The following is an 8,983-nucleotide window of genomic DNA, read 5'->3' on the forward strand; positions in this document are numbered from 1 at the left end:
CCGATTCGAACTTTGTTCTTTCATATGAAGTTCCACCAGAAGTGTGTTTTCATGCAAAAACTGTTAATTACAACTAACTTTGTCCATCCGATTCGAACTTTGTTCGTTGATATGAAGTTCCACCAGAAGTGTGTTTTCATAAAAAACTGTTAATTACAACTAACTTTGTCCATCCGATTCGAACTTTGTTCGTTGATATGAAGTTCCACCAGAAGTGTGTTTTCATGCAAAAACTGTTAATTACAACTAACTTTGTCCATCCGATTCGAACTTTGTTCGTTGATATGAAGTTCCACCAGAAGTGTGTTTTCATACAAAAACTGTTAATTACAACTAACTTTGTCCATCCGATTCGAACTTTGTTCTTTCATATGAAGTTCCACCAGAAGTGTGTTTTCATGCAAAAACTGTTAATTACAACTAACTTTGTCCATCCAAAACAAACTTTGTTCGTTGATATGAAGTTCCACCAGAAGTGAGTTTTCATACAAAAACTGTTAATTACAACTAACTTTGTCCATCCGATTCGAACTTTGTTCTTTCATATGAAGTTCCACCAGAAGTGTGTTTTCATGCAAAAACTGTTAATTACAACTAACTTTGTCCATCCGATTCAAACTTTGTTCGTTGATATGAAGTTCCACCAGAAGTGTGTTTTCATACAAAAACTGTTAATTACAACTAACTTTGTCCATCCGATTCGAACTTTGTTCTTTCATATGAAGTTCCACCAGAAGTGTGTTTTCATGCAAAAACTGTTAATTACAACTAACTTTGTCCATCCGATTCGAACTTTGTTCGTTGATATGAAGTTCCACCAGAAGTGTGTTTTCATAAAAAACTGTTAATTACAACTAACTTTGTCCATCCGATTCGAACTTTGTTCGTTGATATGAAGTTCCACCAGAAGTGTGTTTTCATAAAAAACTGTTAATTACAACTAACTTTGTCCATCCGATTCAAACTTTGTTCGTTGATATGAAGTTCCACCAGAAGTGTGTTTTCATAAAAAACTGTTAATTACAACTAACTTTGTCCATCCGATTCGAACTTTGTTCTTTCATATGAAGTTCCACCAGAAGTGTGTTTTCATGCAAAAACTGTTAATTACAACTAACTTTGTCCATCCAAAACAAACTTTGTTCGTTGATATGAAGTTCCACCAGAAGTGAGTTTTCATACAAAAACTGTTAATTACAACTAACTTTGTCCATCCGATTCGAACTTTGTTCTTTCATATGAAGTTCCACCAGAAGTGTGTTTTCATGCAAAAACTGTTAATTACAACTAACTTTGTCCATCCAAAACAAACTTTGTTCGTTGATATGAAGTTCCACCAGAAGTGAGTTTTCATACAAAAACTGTTAATTACAACTAACTTTGTCCATCCGATTCGAACTTTGTTCTTTCATATGAAGTTCCACCAGAAGTGTGTTTTCATGCAAAAACTGTTAATTACAACTAACTTTGTCCATCCGATTCGAACTTTGTTCGTTGATATGAAGTTCCACCAGAAGTGTGTTTTCATAAAAAACTGTTAATTACAACTAACTTTGTCCATCCGATTCAAACTTTGTTCGTTGATATGAAGTTCCACCAGAAGTGTGTTTTCATACAAAAACTGTTAATTACAACTAACTTTGTCCATCCGATTCGAACTTTGTTCTTTCATATGAAGTTCCACCAGAAGTGTGTTTTCATGCAAAAACTGTTAATTACAACTAACTTTGTCCATCCAAAACAAACTTTGTTCGTTGATATGAAGTTCCACCAGAAGTGAGTTTTCATACAAAAACTGTTAATTACAACTAACTTTGTCCATCCGATTCGAACTTTGTTCTTTCATATGAAGTTCCACCAGAAGTGTGTTTTCATGCAAAAACTGTTAATTACAACTAACTTTGTCCATCCGATTCGAACTTTGTTCTTTCATATGAAGTTCCACCAGAAGTGTGTTTTCATACAAAAACTGTTAATTACAACTAACTTTGTCCATCCAAAACGAACTTTGTTCGTTGATATGAAGTTCCACCAGAAGTGTGTTTTCATAAAAAACTGTTAATTACAACTAACTTTGTCCATCCGATTCAAACTTTGTTCGTTGATATGAAGTTCCACCAGAAGTGTGTTTTCATACAAAAACTGTTAATTACAACTAACTTTGTCCATCCGATTCGAACTTTGTTCTTTCATATGAAGTTCCACCAGAAGTGTGTTTTCATGCAAAAACTGTTAATTACAACTAACTTTGTCCATCCAAAACAAACTTTGTTCGTTGATATGAAGTTCCACCAGAAGTGAGTTTTCATACAAAAACTGTTAATTACAACTAACTTTGTCCATCCGATTCGAACTTTGTTCGTTGATATGAAGTTCCACCAGAAGTGTGTTTTCATAAAAAACTGTTAATTACAACTAACTTTGTCCATCCGATTCGAACTTTGTTCGTTGATATGAAGTTCCACCAGAAGTGTGTTTTCATACCAAAACTGTTAATTACAACTAACTTTGTCCATCCGATTCGAACTTTGTTCTTTCATATGAAGTTCCACCAGAAGTGTGTTTTCATGCAAAAACTGTTAATTACAACTAACTTTGTCCATCCGATTCGAACTTTGTTCGTTGATATGAAGTTCCACCAGAAGTGTGTTTTCATAAAAAACTGTTAATTACAACTAACTTTGTCCATCCGATTCAAACTTTGTTCGTTGATATGAAGTTCCACCAGAAGTGTGTTTTCATACAAAAACTGTTAATTACAACTAACTTTGTCCATCCGATTCGAACTTTGTTCTTTCATATGAAGTTCCACCAGAAGTGTGTTTTCATGCAAAAACTGTTAATTACAACTAACTTTGTCCATCCAAAACAAACTTTGTTCGTTGATATGAAGTTCCACCAGAAGTGAGTTTTCATACAAAAACTGTTAATTACATCGAACTTTGTCCATCCGATTCGAACTTTGTTCTTTCATATGAAGTTCCACCAGAAGTGTGTTTTCATACAAAAACTGTTAATTACAACTAACTTTGTCCATCCGATTCGAACTTTGTTCTTTCATATGAAGTTCCACCAGAAGTGTGTTTTCATAAAAAACTGTTAATTACAACTAACTTTGTCCATCCGATTCGAACTTTGTTCTTTCATATGAAGTTCCACCAGAAGTGTGTTTTCATAAAAAACTGTTAATTACAACTAACTTTGTCCATCCGATTCGAACTTTGTTCTTTCATATGAAGTTCCACTAAAAGTGAGTTTTCATTCAAAAACTGTTAATTACAACTAACTTTGTCCATCCAAAACGAACTTTGTTCTTTCATATGAAGTTCCACCAGAAGTGTGTTTTCATACAAAAACTGTTAATTACAACTAACTTTGTCCATCCAAAACGAACTTTGTTCGTTAATATGAAGTTCCACCAGAAGTGTGTTTTCATACAAAAACTGTTAATTACAACTAACTTTGTCCATCCGATTCGAACTTTGTTCGTTGATATGAAGTTCCACCAGAAGTGTGTTTTCATACAAAAACTGTTAATTACAACTAACTTTGTCCATCCGATTCGAACTTTGTTCGTTGATATGAAGTTCCACCAGAAGTGTGTTTTCATACCAAAACTGTTAATTACAACTAACTTTGTCCATCCGATTCGAACTTTGTTCTTTCATATGAAGTTCCACCAGAAGTGTGTTTTCATGCAAAAACTGTTAATTACAACTAACTTTGTCCATCCGATTCGAACTTTGTTCGTTGATATGAAGTTCCACCAGAAGTGTGTTTTCATAAAAAACTGTTAATTACAACTAACTTTGTCCATCCGATTCGAACTTTGTTCGTTGATATGAAGTTCCACCAGAAGTGTGTTTTCATACCAAAACTGTTAATTACAACTAACTTTGTCCATCCGATTCGAACTTTGTTCTTTCATATGAAGTTCCACCAGAAGTGTGTTTTCATGCAAAAACTGTTAATTACAACTAACTTTGTCCATCCAAAACAAACTTTGTTCGTTGATATGAAGTTCCACCAGAAGTGAGTTTTCATACAAAAACTGTTAATTACAACTAACTTTGTCCATCCGATTCGAACTTTGTTCTTTCATATGAAGTTCCACCAGAAGTGTGTTTTCATGCAAAAACTGTTAATTACAACTAACTTTGTCCATCCGATTCGAACTTTGTTCTTTCATATGAAGTTCCACCAGAAGTGTGTTTTCATAAAAAAACTGTTAATTACAACTAACTTTGTCCATCCGATTCGAACTTTGTTCTTTCATATGAAGTTCCACTAAAAGTGAGTTTTCATTCAAAAACTGTTAATTACAACTAACTTTGTCCATCCAAAACGAACTTTGTTCTTTCATATGAAGTTCCACCAGAAGTGTGTTTTCATACAAAAACTGTTAATTACAACTAACTTTGTCCATCCAAAACGAACTTTGTTCGTTAATATGAAGTTCCACCAGAAGTGTGTTTTCATACAAAAACTGTTAATTACAACTAACTTTGTCCATCCGATTCGAACTTTGTTCGTTGATATGAAGTTCCACCAGAAGTGTGTTTTCATACCAAAACTGTTAATTACAACTAACTTTGTCCATCCGATTCGAACTTTGTTCTTTCATATGAAGTTCCACCAGAAGTGTGTTTTCATGCAAAAACTGTTAATTACAACTAACTTTGTCCATCCAAAACAAACTTTGTTCGTTGATATGAAGTTCCACCAGAAGTGAGTTTTCATACAAAAACTGTTAATTACAACTAACTTTGTCCATCCGATTCGAACTTTGTTCTTTCATATGAAGTTCCACCAGAAGTGTGTTTTCATGCAAAAACTGTTAATTACAACTAACTTTGTCCATCCGATTCGAACTTTGTTCTTTCATATGAAGTTCCACCAGAAGTGTGTTTTCATAAAAAACTGTTAATTACAACTAACTTTGTCCATCCGATTCGAACTTTGTTCTTTCATATGAAGTTCCACTAAAAGTGAGTTTTCATTCAAAAACTGTTAATTACAACTAACTTTGTCCATCCAAAACGAACTTTGTTCTTTCATATGAAGTTCCACCAGAAGTGTGTTTTCATACAAAAACTGTTAATTACAACTAACTTTGTCCATCCAAAACGAACTTTGTTCGTTAATATGAAGTTCCACCAGAAGTGTGTTTTCATACAAAAACTGTTAATTACAACTAACTTTGTCCATCCGATTCGAACTTTGTTCGTTGATATGAAGTTCCACCAGAAGTGTGTTTTCATACAAAAACTGTTAATTACAACTAACTTTGTCCATCCGATTCGAACTTTGTTCGTTGATATGAAGTTCCACCAGAAGTGTGTTTTCATACCAAAACTGTTAATTACAACTAACTTTGTCCATCCGATTCGAACTTTGTTCTTTCATATGAAGTTCCACCAGAAGTGTGTTTTCATGCAAAAACTGTTAATTACAACTAACTTTGTCCATCCGATTCGAACTTTGTTCGTTGATATGAAGTTCCACCAGAAGTGTGTTTTCATAAAAAACTGTTAATTACAACTAACTTTGTCCATCCGATTCAAACTTTGTTCGTTGATATGAAGTTCCACCAGAAGTGTGTTTTCATACAAAAACTGTTAATTACAACTAACTTTGTCCATCCGATTCGAACTTTGTTCTTTCATATGAAGTTCCACCAGAAGTGTGTTTTCATGCAAAAACTGTTAATTACAACTAACTTTGTCCATCCAAAACAAACTTTGTTCGTTGATATGAAGTTCCACCAGAAGTGTGTTTTCATACAAAAACTGTTAATTACAACTAACTTTGTCCATCCGATTCGAACTTTGTTCTTTCATATGAAGTTCCACCAGAAGTGTGTTTTCATGCAAAAACTGTTAATTACAACTAACTTTGTCCATCCGATTCGAACTTTGTTCTTTCATATGAAGTTCCACCAGAAGTGTGTTTTCATAAAAAACTGTTAATTACAACTAACTTTGTCCATCCGATTCGAACTTTGTTCTTTCATATGAAGTTCCACCAGAAGTGTGTTTTCATGCAAAAACTGTTAATTACAACTAACTTTGTCCATCCGATTCGAACTTTGTTCGTTGATATGAAGTTCCACCAGAAGTGTGTTTTCATAAAAAACTGTTAATTACAACTAACTTTGTCCATCCGATTCAAACTTTGTTCGTTGATATGAAGTTCCACCAGAAGTGTGTTTTCATACAAAAACTGTTAATTACAACTAACTTTGTCCATCCGATTCGAACTTTGTTCTTTCATATGAAGTTCCACCAGAAGTGTGTTTTCATGCAAAAACTGTTAATTACAACTAACTTTGTCCATCCAAAACAAACTTTGTTCGTTGATATGAAGTTCCACCAGAAGTGAGTTTTCATACAAAAACTGTTAATTACAACTAACTTTGTCCATCCGATTCGAACTTTGTTCTTTCATATGAAGTTCCACCAGAAGTGTGTTTTCATGCAAAAACTGTTAATTACAACTAACTTTGTCCATCCGATTCGAACTTTGTTCTTTCATATGAAGTTCCACCAGAAGTGTGTTTTCATGCAAAAACTGTTAATTACAACTAACTTTGTCCATCCGATTCGAACTTTGTTCGTTGATATGAAGTTCCACCAGAAGTGTGTTTTCATACAAAAACTGTTAATTACAACTAACTTTGTCCATCCGATTCGAACTTTGTTCGTTGATATGAAGTTCCACCAGAAGTGTGTTTTCATACCAAAACTGTTAATTACAACTAACTTTGTCCATCCGATTCGAACTTTGTTCTTTCATATGAAGTTCCACCAGAAGTGTGTTTTCATGCAAAAACTGTTAATTACAACTAACTTTGTCCATCCGATTCGAACTTTGTTCGTTGATATGAAGTTCCACCAGAAGTGTGTTTTCATAAAAAACTGTTAATTACAACTAACTTTGTCCATCCGATTCAAACTTTGTTCGTTGATATGAAGTTCCACCAGAAGTGTGTTTTCATACAAAAACTGTTAATTACAACTAACTTTGTCCATCCGATTCGAACTTTGTTCTTTCATATGAAGTTCCACCAGAAGTGTGTTTTCATGCAAAAACTGTTAATTACAACTAACTTTGTCCATCCAAAACAAACTTTGTTCGTTGATATGAAGTTCCACCAGAAGTGAGTTTTCATACAAAAACTGTTAATTACATCAAACTTTGTCCATCCGATTCGAACTTTGTTCTTTCATATGAAGTTCCACCAGAAGTGTGTTTTCATACAAAAACTGTTAATTACAACTAACTTTGTCCATCCGATTCGAACTTTGTTCTTTCATATGAAGTTCCACCAGAAGTGTGTTTTCATAAAAAACTGTTAATTACAACTAACTTTGTCCATCCGATTCGAACTTTGTTCTTTCATATGAAGTTCCACCAGAAGTGTGTTTTCATAAAAAACTGTTAATTACAACTAACTTTGTCCATCCGATTCGAACTTTGTTCTTTCATATGAAGTTCCACTAAAAGTGAGTTTTCATTCAAAAACTGTTAATTACAACTAACTTTGTCCATCCAAAACGAACTTTGTTCTTTCATATGAAGTTCCACCAGAAGTGTGTTTTCATACAAAAACTGTTAATTACAACTAACTTTGTCCATCCAAAACGAACTTTGTTCGTTAATATGAAGTTCCACTAGAAGTATGTTTTCATACAAAAACTGTTAATTACAACTAACTTTGTCCATCCGATTCGAACTTTGTTCGTTGATATGAAGTTCCACCAGAAGTGTGTTTTCATACAAAAACTGTTAATTACAACTAACTTTGTCCATCCGATTCGAACTTTGTTCGTTGATATGAAGTTCCACCAGAAGTGTGTTTTCATACCAAAACTGTTAATTACAACTAACTTTGTCCATCCGATTCGAACTTTGTTCTTTCATATGAAGTTCCACCAGAAGTGTGTTTTCATGCAAAAACTGTTAATTACAACTAACTTTGTCCATCCGATTCGAACTTTGTTCGTTGATATGAAGTTCCACCAGAAGTGTGTTTTCATAAAAAACTGTTAATTACAACTAACTTTGTCCATCCGATTCGAACTTTGTTCGTTGATATGAAGTTCCACCAGAAGTGTGTTTTCATGCAAAAACTGTTAATTACAACTAACTTTGTCCATCCGATTCGAACTTTGTTCGTTGATATGAAGTTCCACCAGAAGTGTGTTTTCATACAAAAACTGTTAATTACAACTAACTTTGTCCATCCGATTCGAACTTTGTTCTTTCATATGAAGTTCCACCAGAAGTGTGTTTTCATGCAAAAACTGTTAATTACAACTAACTTTGTCCATCCAAAACAAACTTTGTTCGTTGATATGAAGTTCCACCAGAAGTGAGTTTTCATACAAAAACTGTTAATTACAACTAACTTTGTCCATCCGATTCGAACTTTGTTCTTTCATATGAAGTTCCACCAGAAGTGTGTTTTCATGCAAAAACTGTTAATTACAACTAACTTTGTCCATCCGATTCAAACTTTGTTCGTTGATATGAAGTTCCACCAGAAGTGTGTTTTCATACAAAAACTGTTAATTACAACTAACTTTGTCCATCCGATTCGAACTTTGTTCTTTCATATGAAGTTCCACCAGAAGTGTGTTTTCATGCAAAAACTGTTAATTACAACTAACTTTGTCCATCCGATTCGAACTTTGTTCGTTGATATGAAGTTCCACCAGAAGTGTGTTTTCATAAAAAACTGTTAATTACAACTAACTTTGTCCATCCGATTCGAACTTTGTTCGTTGATATGAAGTTCCACCAGAAGTGTGTTTTCATAAAAAACTGTTAATTACAACTAACTTTGTCCATCCGATTCAAACTTTGTTCGTTGATATGAAGTTCCACCAGAAGTGTGTTTTCATAAAAAACTGTTAATTACAACTAACTTTGTCCATCCGATTCGAACTTTGTTCTTTCATATGAAGTTCCACCAGAAGTG

This window comes from Anopheles moucheti, unplaced genomic scaffold (genome assembly GCF_943734755.1).
Source record: "Anopheles moucheti unplaced genomic scaffold, idAnoMoucSN_F20_07 putative_Y_1, whole genome shotgun sequence".
In the NCBI taxonomy this organism is placed as follows: domain Eukaryota; kingdom Metazoa; phylum Arthropoda; class Insecta; order Diptera; family Culicidae; genus Anopheles; species Anopheles moucheti.